We start from the raw sequence: 10655 nt of genomic DNA, 5'->3' as shown, positions 1-10655 counted from the left end.
AGGTACGTTGGTAAACAGTGATTCTACGTCCAACGAGGCTCTTATCCCTGTGGCCCGTGTGCCCCGCAGTAAGTCAACAAATTCCTTTGGAGACTTCAGGCTGAAGGCGCAAGGAACATAAGGAGTCAGCAGGCCGTTGAGTCGCTTCGCCAGTCTGTACGTGGGTGTGGGTATCTGGCTAATGATTGGCCGAAGTGGGTTTCCAGGCTTGTGCGTCTTGACATTTCCATACGCATATCCAGGTTTATATTCCCCAATGATCTTTGGCAGGTGGAGTCCGGATTTCTTGGCGTTCACAATTTCGATCAGTTTGTTGACCTTTGCTTTTAATTCGGCTGTAGTGTCCTTTGTTACCCTTTGGAACTTAGTTTGGTCAGAGAGTATGATGTTTATTTTCGCCAGATATTCGTCTTTCTTAAGAATGACATATATTGGCGACTTGTCACCTCTCCTGACAACTATCTCCTTGTTCTCACGAAGGCTTTTAGCTGCCGCTTTAAGCTCGGGGGACAGTATGGTGCTTCTGTAGTTGCCTCGATTCTTTCCTCCTTCTGCAATAAGTTCTGCTTGTAAGGTATCTTTGGTAGTGACCTTCTTTTGTGTCTCGAGGTCGAATATGTCGTCCAACAGAATTTCCAACTCTACTTTCCGGGCCATCTCACTCGGTCTGGACATAACATGACAGTTTATGCCCAGATTTAGGAGAGTGACTTGGTCCTCAGTGAGGTTAATTCCTGCAAGGTTCAGGAAGCCATCTCTTGGTCGTGGAATTGCCATAGGTCCTCCATATAATGTTGTTAGTTTCTTGATAATCCTTGTTTCAGTGCTGAGGTGATGTTGGTCTGTGAGGATGTCGAGGTGTTGTTCAATGCGGGTACGGATACTATCGTCGATGTTGCTATTTCTCCAATCGTTTGTAGCATGAAGTAGTTGCGTTTTGTTGTCTTTGATTTCATTCTCTGCCTTGTATATCTAATCACGAATCAGATCCTGGCGATATTTTATCGTGAAGGCTTGATTCCTTGCTGCTGGGTCGTGCGCTTTAATATTAGTATATTTTGGTAGCAGTCTTTCCTATAGACATATATTATTAAATATGACCGAAAAAGTAAGATTAATAATTCTAACACGAATTTTCTCAATCTTTCGTACATTTCTTTTCACTGTTGGAGGTAAATAAAAAATCAATTCTCCAAAATTCATTTTTATTTCTAGTCTGACGCGACACGAGCGCGTTTCGTAAAACTTATTACATTTTCAAAGACTTTAGTTTACAAATACACAACTGAATAGAACTTACGCATCTCCGATTTTATATCTACATTTGAGTGAGGTGGATGGGGTGAGGTGGCATTAATAGGGTATTAATTTCATCAACACAATACAGAACAAGAGGTGGTATTAATAGGGTATTAATTTCATCAACACAAGACAGAACACGAAACAATGAGCATTGAATAGAAGTGTTTGTAGAAAGCCTATTGGTCCATATTTCTTGATGCTTCTATATTGGAGCGGAGTCTTGAGGTGGGTAGAATATAGTTGTGCATTAATTGGCTGTTGATTGCTGGTGTTGACTTCTTGATGTGTAGTGCCTCGCAAACGTCAAGCCGCCTGCTATCGCTGTATCTATCGATGATTTCTGTGTTGTTTACTAGGATTTCTCTGGCGATGGTTTGGTTGTGGGAAGAGATTATATGTTCCTTAATGGAGCACTGTTGCTTATGCATCGTTAAACGCCTAGAAAGAGATGTTGTTGTCTTGCCTATATACTGGGTTTTTTGGAGCTTACAGTCCCCAAGTGGGCATTTGAAGGCATAGACGACGTTAGTCTCTTTTAAAGCGTTCTGTTTTGTGTCTGGAGAGTTTCTCATGAGTAGGCTGGCCGTTTTTCTGGTTTTATAGTAAATCGTCGGTTGTATCCTCTGATTTTTGTCTGTAGGGATAACGTTCCTATTAACAATATCTTTCAGGACCCTTTCCTCCGTTTTATGAGCTGTGGAAAAGAAGTTCCTGTAAAATAGTCTAATAGGGGGTATAGGTGTTGTGTTAGTTGTCTCTTCAGAGGTTGCATGGCTTTTCACTTTCCTTCTTATGATGTCTTCGACGAAACCATTGGAGAAGCCGTTATTGACTAGGACCTGCCTTACCCTACAGAGTTCTTCGTCGACTTGCTTCCATTCTGAGCTGTGGCTGAGAGCACGACATATGGGGGAATATAAACCTGGATATGCGTATGGAAATGTCAAGACGCACAAGCCTGGAAACCCACTTCGGCCAATCATTAGCCAGATACCCACACCCACGTACAGACTGGCGAAGCGACTCAACGGCCTGCTGACTCCTTATGTTCCTTGCGCCTACAGCCTGAAAAAAAGGCTGAAGGCGTCTCAAGTCTCCAAGGCGTTTTCAGTCTCCAAAGGAATTTGTTGACTTACTGCGGGGCACACGGGCCACAGGGATAAGAGCCTCGTTGGACGTAGAATCGCTGTTTACCAACGTACCTGTGGACGAGACAATCGGAATGATAGCAAGTAGATGGGGTCGCCATGGGTTCTCCCCTAGGTGTCCTGTTTGCAAACTTCTACATGGCTACCATCGAGCAAAAAGTCTTAGTCGACATGAACTTGAAACCGGCCATATACTGCAGGTATGTTGACGACATTTTTACACAGGTACCTGATGTTAGACATCTGCAGGAGCTGAAGGAGGCATTTGAGCAGAGTTCCGTGCTGCGTTTCACTTACGAGATGGAAAAGGATGGGAAGCTGCCCTTTCTAGATGCAACAGTCATGGAAAAGGGCGGAGGTTTCCACACTGCAGTCTACACTAAGGAAACAAACATAGGAATGTGCCTAAATGCCAACAGCGACTGCCCAGACAGGTACAAGAGGAGTGTTGTTAACGCATATGTCGACCGTGCTCTCAGCCACAGCTCAGAATGGAAGCAAGTCGGCGAAGAACTCTGTAGGGTAAGGCAGGTCCTAGTCAATAACGGCTTCTCCAATGGTTTCGTCGAAGACATCATAAGAAGGAAAGTGAAAAGCCATGCAACCTCTGAAGAGACAACTAACACAACACCTATACCCCCTATTAGACTATTTTACAGGAACTTCTTTTCCAAGCTCATAAAACGGAGGAAAGGGTCCTGAAAGATATTGTTAATAGAAACGTTATCCCTACAGACAAAAATCAGAGGATACAACTGACGATTTACTATAAAACCAGAAAAACGGCCAGCCTACTCATGAGAAACTCTCCAGACACAAAACAGAACGCTTTAAAAGAGACTAACGTCGTCTATGCCTTCAAATGCCCACTTGGGGACTGTAAGCTCCAAAAAACCCAGTATATAGGCAAGACAACAACATCTCTTTCTAGGCGTTTAACGATGCATAAGCAACAGGGCTCCATTAAGGAACATATAATCTCTTCCCACAACCAAACCATCGCCAGAGAAATCCTAGTAAACAACACAGAAATCATCGATAGATACAGCGATAGCAGGCGGCTTGACGTTTGCGAGGCACTACACATCAAGAAGTCAACACCAGCAATCAACAGCCAATTAATGCACAACTATATTCTACCCACCTCAAGACTCCGCTCCAATATAGAAGCATCAAGAAATATGGACCAATAGGCTTTCTACAAACACTTCTATTCAATATCCATTGTTTCGTGTTCTGTCTTGTGTTGATGAAATTAATACCCTATTAATACTCTTGTTCTGTCTTGTGTTGATGAAATTAATACCCTATTAATACCACATTTTGTTCTGTCTTGTGTTAATGCCACATCACCCCTTCCACCTCACTCAAATGTAGATATAAAATCGGAGATACGTAAGTTCTATTCAGTTGTGTATTTGTGAACTAAAGTCTTTGAAAATGTAATAAGTTTTACGAAACGCGCCCGTGTCGCGTCAGACTAGAAATAAAAATGAATTTTGGAGGATTGATTTTTGATTTACCTCTAACAGTGAAGCGTAATGTACGAAAGATTGAGAAAATTCGTGTTAGAATTATTAATCTTACTTTTTCGGTCATATTTAATAATATATGTCTTCAGGAAAGACTGCTACCAAAATATAATATATATATATATATATATATATATATATATATATATATATATATATATATATATATATATATATATATATATATATATATATATATATATATATATATATGTGTGTGTGTGTGTGTACTCACTTAGTTGTACTCACCTAGTTGAGTCTGCAGGATCGAGCATTGACTCTTGGATCCCGCCTTTCGAGCATCGGTTGTTTACAGCAATGACTCCTGTCCCATTTCCCTATCATACCTGGTTTTAAAATTATGAATTGTATTTGCTTCCACAACCTGTTCCTGAAGTGCATTCCATTTCCCCACTACTCTCACGCTAAAAGAAAACTTCCTAACATCTCTGTGACTCATCTGAGTTTCAAGCTTCCATCTTTGTCCTCTCGTTCTGTTACTATTCCGTGTGAACATTTCGTCTATGTCCACTCTGTCAATCCCTCTGAGTATCTTATACGTTCCTATCATGTCCCCCCTCTCCCTTCTTCTTTCTTGTGTCGTAAGGCATAGTTCCCTCAGGCGCTCCTCATACCCCATCCCTCGTAGCTGTGGGACGAGTCTCGTTGCAAACCTCTGAACCTTTTCCAGTTTCATTATATGCTTCTTCAGATGGGGACTCCATGATGAGGTGGCATACTCTAAGACTGGCCTTACGTAGGCAGTGTAAAGCGCCCTAAATGCCTCCTTACTTAGGTTTCTGAATGATGTTCTAACTTTTGCCAGTGTAGAGTACGCTGCTGTCGTTATCCTACTAATATGTGCCTCAGGAGATAGATTAGGTGTTACGTCCACCCCCAGGTCTCTTTCACGCGTCGTTACAGGTAGGCTGTTCCCCTTCATTGTGTACTGTCCCTTTGGTCTCCTATCTCCTAGTCCCATTTCCATAACTTTACATTTGCTCGTGTTGAATTCTAGTAGCCATTTCTCTGACCATCTCTGCAATCTGTTCAGGTCCTCTTGGAGGATCCTGCAATCCTCATCTGTCACAACTCTTCTCATCAACTTTGCATCATCCGCAAACATCGACATGTAGGACTCTACGCCTGTAAACATGTCGTTAACATATACAAGAAATAGAATTGGTCCCAGCACCGATCCTTGTGGTACTTCACTTGTTACTGTTCGCCAGTCCGACTTCTCGCCCCTTGCCGTAACTCTTTGGCTCCTTCCTGTTAGGTAGTTCCTTATCCATGCTAGGACCTTTCCCCCCACCCCCGCCTGCCTCTCGAGCTTGAACAGCAGTCTCATGGGCGGTACTGTATCAAAGGTTTCTTGGCAGTCCAGAAATATGCAGTCTGCCCAACCATCTCTGTCCTGTCTTATCCTCGTTATTTTATCATAGAATTCCAGAAGGTTGTGTGTGTGTGTGTGTGTGTGTGTGTGTGTGTGTGTGTGTGTGTGTGTGTGTGTGTGTGTGTGTGTGTGTGTGTGTGTGTGTGTGTGTGTGTGGTTAAATATGACCGAACAAGTAAGGTTAATAATTCTAACACGAATTTTCTCAATATTTCTTATGTTTCTTTTTACTGTCGATGGTAATTGAGAAAATTCTCAATTCAATTCTCAATTCTCCAAAATTCCTTTTTATTTCTAGTCTGACACGATGCTTGAACGCGTTTCGCAATAACTTATTACATTTTCTAAGACTGTAGTTTACACACACAACTGTAACCTGTAAACACGCTAATCCGTCATACTTTTACTCGTATTTGGGTGAGGTTATGTGGTACAAGTTTTGAGTGAGGTGAACAAACACAAGACAAAATACGAAACTATGGGTATTAAGCGAACAATCTTGTACAACTGACACAACATGGGTTTGTTAAAATTTGATCCTGCTTTTCAAACCTGCTCACATTTTTAGAAACGGTAACCAGCAACTCAGACAAAGGAATTCCGGTTGATGGATTGATTGGCAAGGAAATTACAGGCCCATGGAATTAATGCTAAAATACTAGAATGGATTAAACAATGGTTGAAACAAAGAAAACAAAGTGTCTTGCTAAATGAGAATGAATCTGACCGAAGAGATGTGGTAGGTGGGGGTACCTCAGGGGTCCATCTTGGGGCCCTACCTTTTCTTGTCATATACAATAATGACAGATGAGAATATTACAAACCACTTCATCAAATTTGCAGATTACATAAATATATATGGTGAAGTGACAAATGATAATGATATTAATTATATTAATGTCTTACAAAGAGATCTACATGAACTTAAAAAAATGGTCAGAAGACTGGCAAATGCTTTTTATTATTAACAACTGCAAGACCTGGCATGTGGGGCATTGTAACCCATGCCACGACTACCAAATTAATAACATTACATTTCAGCAGATTGATGAAGAAAAGGACTTTGGAGTCAGAATCCACCACTCACTAAAAGTTGCACAACAAGTAGGAGCAGCAGTCAGAAAAGCTATCCAAACCCTTGGAATAATCAAGCGCTCCTTTGATTTTAAGGAAAAGAAGGTAGTGATTCAACAGTATAAATCTCTGGTATGCATCCATTTTGATTACTGTACCAAATCATGGAGACTTCATTTTCAGAAGGACATAGCTGCTCTGGAGAAAGTGCAATGCCAGGCAACAAAAGTCATTCCTGAGCTAAGTCATCTCTTGTGTCAGAAACTGTTGAGGGGCCACAGCGCTAATAACACTGCAAACCAGGCATGGCAGTGCGGATCTCAAAGAAACTTTTAAAATAGTGAACAAGTTGGAGGATGTTTGATTCGGATAATTTTCTTCGGAAAGTCAAATGTTACACAAACAAGGAGCAACGGTTTCCAGCTCAACAAGCCACAATGCAGGACTGAGAACAGGAGATGCTTTTTCATCCTCAGGGTTATAAACCAATGAACCGCCTACTCGCCAAATCCGTAAATGCGAAAACTGTTTGGTTTTAAAATCTACCTGGAAAGTATAAGAAATTTGCCGAAAGTGGACATCTTCAAGAGAAAACTAGATAGTTTTCTTCAAGAAATGTCGGACCAACCGAGTTGTGGTGAATATGTGGGCATGTGGGCCGCTCCAAGCTCTCACTCACTCACTTGTTGGACCAAGCTCTTACAAGTAAAGCCTGGCCTCGGGTCGGGCATGGGGAGTAGAAGAACTCCCAAAACCCCGTCTAGGCACAATCATCAGCAGATTTCCGAGAGTTAATCAAGACTACACAGCCTGAAGGAATTATTATTTCACTAGACGTCGAATCCCTATTTACCAACATCTCAATCGACTCTACAATATAAATGATCGTGGACAGAGTATACAGTGACGAGAGCACTCCCAAATTAGACGTGCTCGAGCCATACTTGAAGAGCATTCCCGAGGTATAACACAAGAGAAGCTCCTTTCATCAGTCATCAGTCTATTATTAAATATGATTATATATAATATAATTTATATATAATATAATATATATATATATTATAATATATATATTTATAATATATATATATATATATTATATATATATATATATATATATATATATATATATATATATATATATATATATATATATATATATATATATATATATATTATAAATAAAATATATATATATATATATATATATATATATATATATATATATATATATATATATGTCGTACCTAGTAGCCAGAACGCACTTCGCCGCCTACTATGCAATGCCCGATTTGCCTAATAAGCCAAGTTTTCATGAATTAATTGTTTTTCGACTACCTAACCTACCTAACCTAACCTAACCTAACTTTTTCGGCTACCTAACCTAACCTAACCTCTAAAGATAGGTTAGGTTAGGTTGGGTAGGTTTGGTTAGGTTCGGTCATATATCTACGTTAATTTTAACTTCAATAAAAAAATTGACCTCATACATAATAAAATGGGTAGCTTTATCATTTCATAAGAAAAAAATTTAAGAAAATATATTAATTCAAGAAATCTTGGCTTATTAGGCAAATCGGGCCTTGCAAAGTAGGCAGAGAAGTGCATTCTGGCTACTAGGTACGACATATATATATATATATATATATATATATATATATATATATATATATATGTCGTACCTAGTAGCCAGAACGCACTTCTCGGCCTACTATGCAAGGCCCGATTTGCCTAATAAGCCAAGATTTCATGAATTAATTGTTTTTCGTCTACCTAACCTACCTAACCTAACCTAACCTAACTTTTTCGGCTACCTAACCTAACCTAACCTATAAAGATAGGATAGGTTAGGTTAGGTAGGGTTGGTTAGGTTCGGTCATATATCTACGTTAATTTTAACTCCAATAAAAAAAAATTGACCTCATACATAATGAAATGGGTAGGTTTATCATTTCATAAGAAAAAAATTAGAGAAAATATATTAATTCAGGAAAACTTGGCTTATTATGCAAATCGGGCCTTGCATAGTAGGCCAAAAAGTGCGTTCTGGCTTCTAGGTACGACATATATATATATATATATATATATATATATATATATATATATATATATATATATATATGTCGTACCTAGTAGCCAGAACTCACTTCTCAGCCTACTATTCAAGGCCCGATTTGCCTAATAAGCCAAGTTTTCCTGAATTAATATATTTACTATAATTTTTTTCTTATGAAATGATAAAGCAACCCTTTTCTCTATGTATGAGGTCAATTTTTTTTTATTGGAGTTCAAATTAACGTAGATATATGACCGAACCTAACCAACCCTACCTAACCTAACCTAACCTATATATATAGGTAAGGTTAGGTTAGGTAGCCAAAAAAAGCTAGGTTAGGTTAGGTTAGGTAGGTTAGGTAGACGAAAAAACATTAATTCATGAAAACTTGGCTTATTAGGCAAATCGGGCCTTGAATAGTAGGCTGAGAAGTGAGTTCTGGCTACTAGGTACGACATATATATATATATATATATATATATATATATATATATATATATATATATATATATATATATATATATGTCGTACCTAGTAGCCAGAACTCACTTTTTGGCCTACTATTCAAGGCCCGATTTGCCTAATAAGCCAAGTTTTCCTGAATTAATATATTTTTTCTAATTTTATTCTTATGAAATGATAAAGCTACCCATTTCATTATGTATGAGGTCAATTTTTTTTTATTGTAGTTAAAATTAACGTAGATATATGACCGAACCTAACCAACCCTACCTAACCTAACCTAACCTATCTTCATAGGTTAGGTTGGGTTAGGTTGCCGAAAAAGGTAGGTTAGGTTAGGTTAGGTAGGTTAGGTAGTCTAAAAACCATTAATTCATGAAAACTTGGCTTATTAGGCAAATCGGGCCTTGCATAGTAGGCTGAGAAGTGCGTTCTGGCTATTAGGTACGACATATATATATATATATATATATATATGTCGTACCTAGTAGCCAGAACGCACTTCTCGGCCAACTATGCAAGGCCCGATTTGCCTAATAAGCCAAGTTTTCATGAATTAATTGTTTTTCGACTACCTAACCTACCTAACCTAACCTAACCTAACTTTTTCGGCTACCTAACCAAACCTAACCTATAAAGATAGGTTAGGTTAGGTTAGGTAGGGTTGGTTAGGTTCGGTCATATATCTACTTTAATTTTAACTCCAATAAAAAAAAATTGACCTTATACATAATGAAATGGGTAGCTTTATCATTTCATAAGAAAAAAATTAGAAAAAATATATTAATTCAGGAAAACTTGGCTTATTAGGCAAATCGAGCCTTGAATAGTAGGCCAAAAAGTGAGTTCTGGCTACTAGGTACGACATATATATATATATATATATATATATATATATATATATATATATATATATATATATATATATATATATATATATATATATATATATATATATATATATATATATATATATATATATATGTCGTACCTAGTAGCCAGAACGCACTTCTCAGCCTACTATGCAAGGCCCTATTTGCCTAATAAGCCAAGTTTTCCTGAATTAATGTATTTTTTCTAATTTTTTTCTTATGAAATGATAAAGCTACCCATTTCATTATGTATGAGGTCAATTTTTTTTTATTGGAGTTAAAATTAACGTAGATATATGACCGAACCTAACCAACCCTACCTAACCTAACCTAACCTATCTTCATAGGTTAGGTTAGGTTAGGTAGCCGAAAAAGTTAGGTTAGGTTAGGTTAGGTAGGTTAGGTAGTCGAAAAACAATTAATTCATGAAAACTTGGCTTATTAGGCAAATCGGGCCTTGCATAGTAGGCCGAGAAGTGCGTTCTGGCTACTAGGTACGACATATATATATATATGTCGTACCTAGTAGCCAGAACACACTTCTCAGCCTACTATGCAAGGCCCAATTTGCCTAATAAGCCAAGTTTTCATGAATTAATTGTTTGTCGACTACCTAACCTACCTAACCTAACCTAACCTAACTTTTTCGGCTACCTAACCTAACCTAACCTATAAAGATAGGTTAGGTTAGGTTAGGTAGGGTTGGTTAGGTTCGGTCATATATCTACGTTAATTTTAACTCCAATAAAAAAAATTGACCTTGTACATAATGAAATGGGTAGCTTTATCATTTCATAAGAAAAAAATTAGAGA

The sequence above is a fragment of the Procambarus clarkii genome, chromosome 31, assembly GCF_040958095.1.
Source record: "Procambarus clarkii isolate CNS0578487 chromosome 31, FALCON_Pclarkii_2.0, whole genome shotgun sequence".
Lineage (NCBI taxonomy): Eukaryota > Metazoa > Arthropoda > Malacostraca > Decapoda > Cambaridae > Procambarus > Procambarus clarkii.
Note: the sequence above shows the minus strand (reverse complement) of the source record.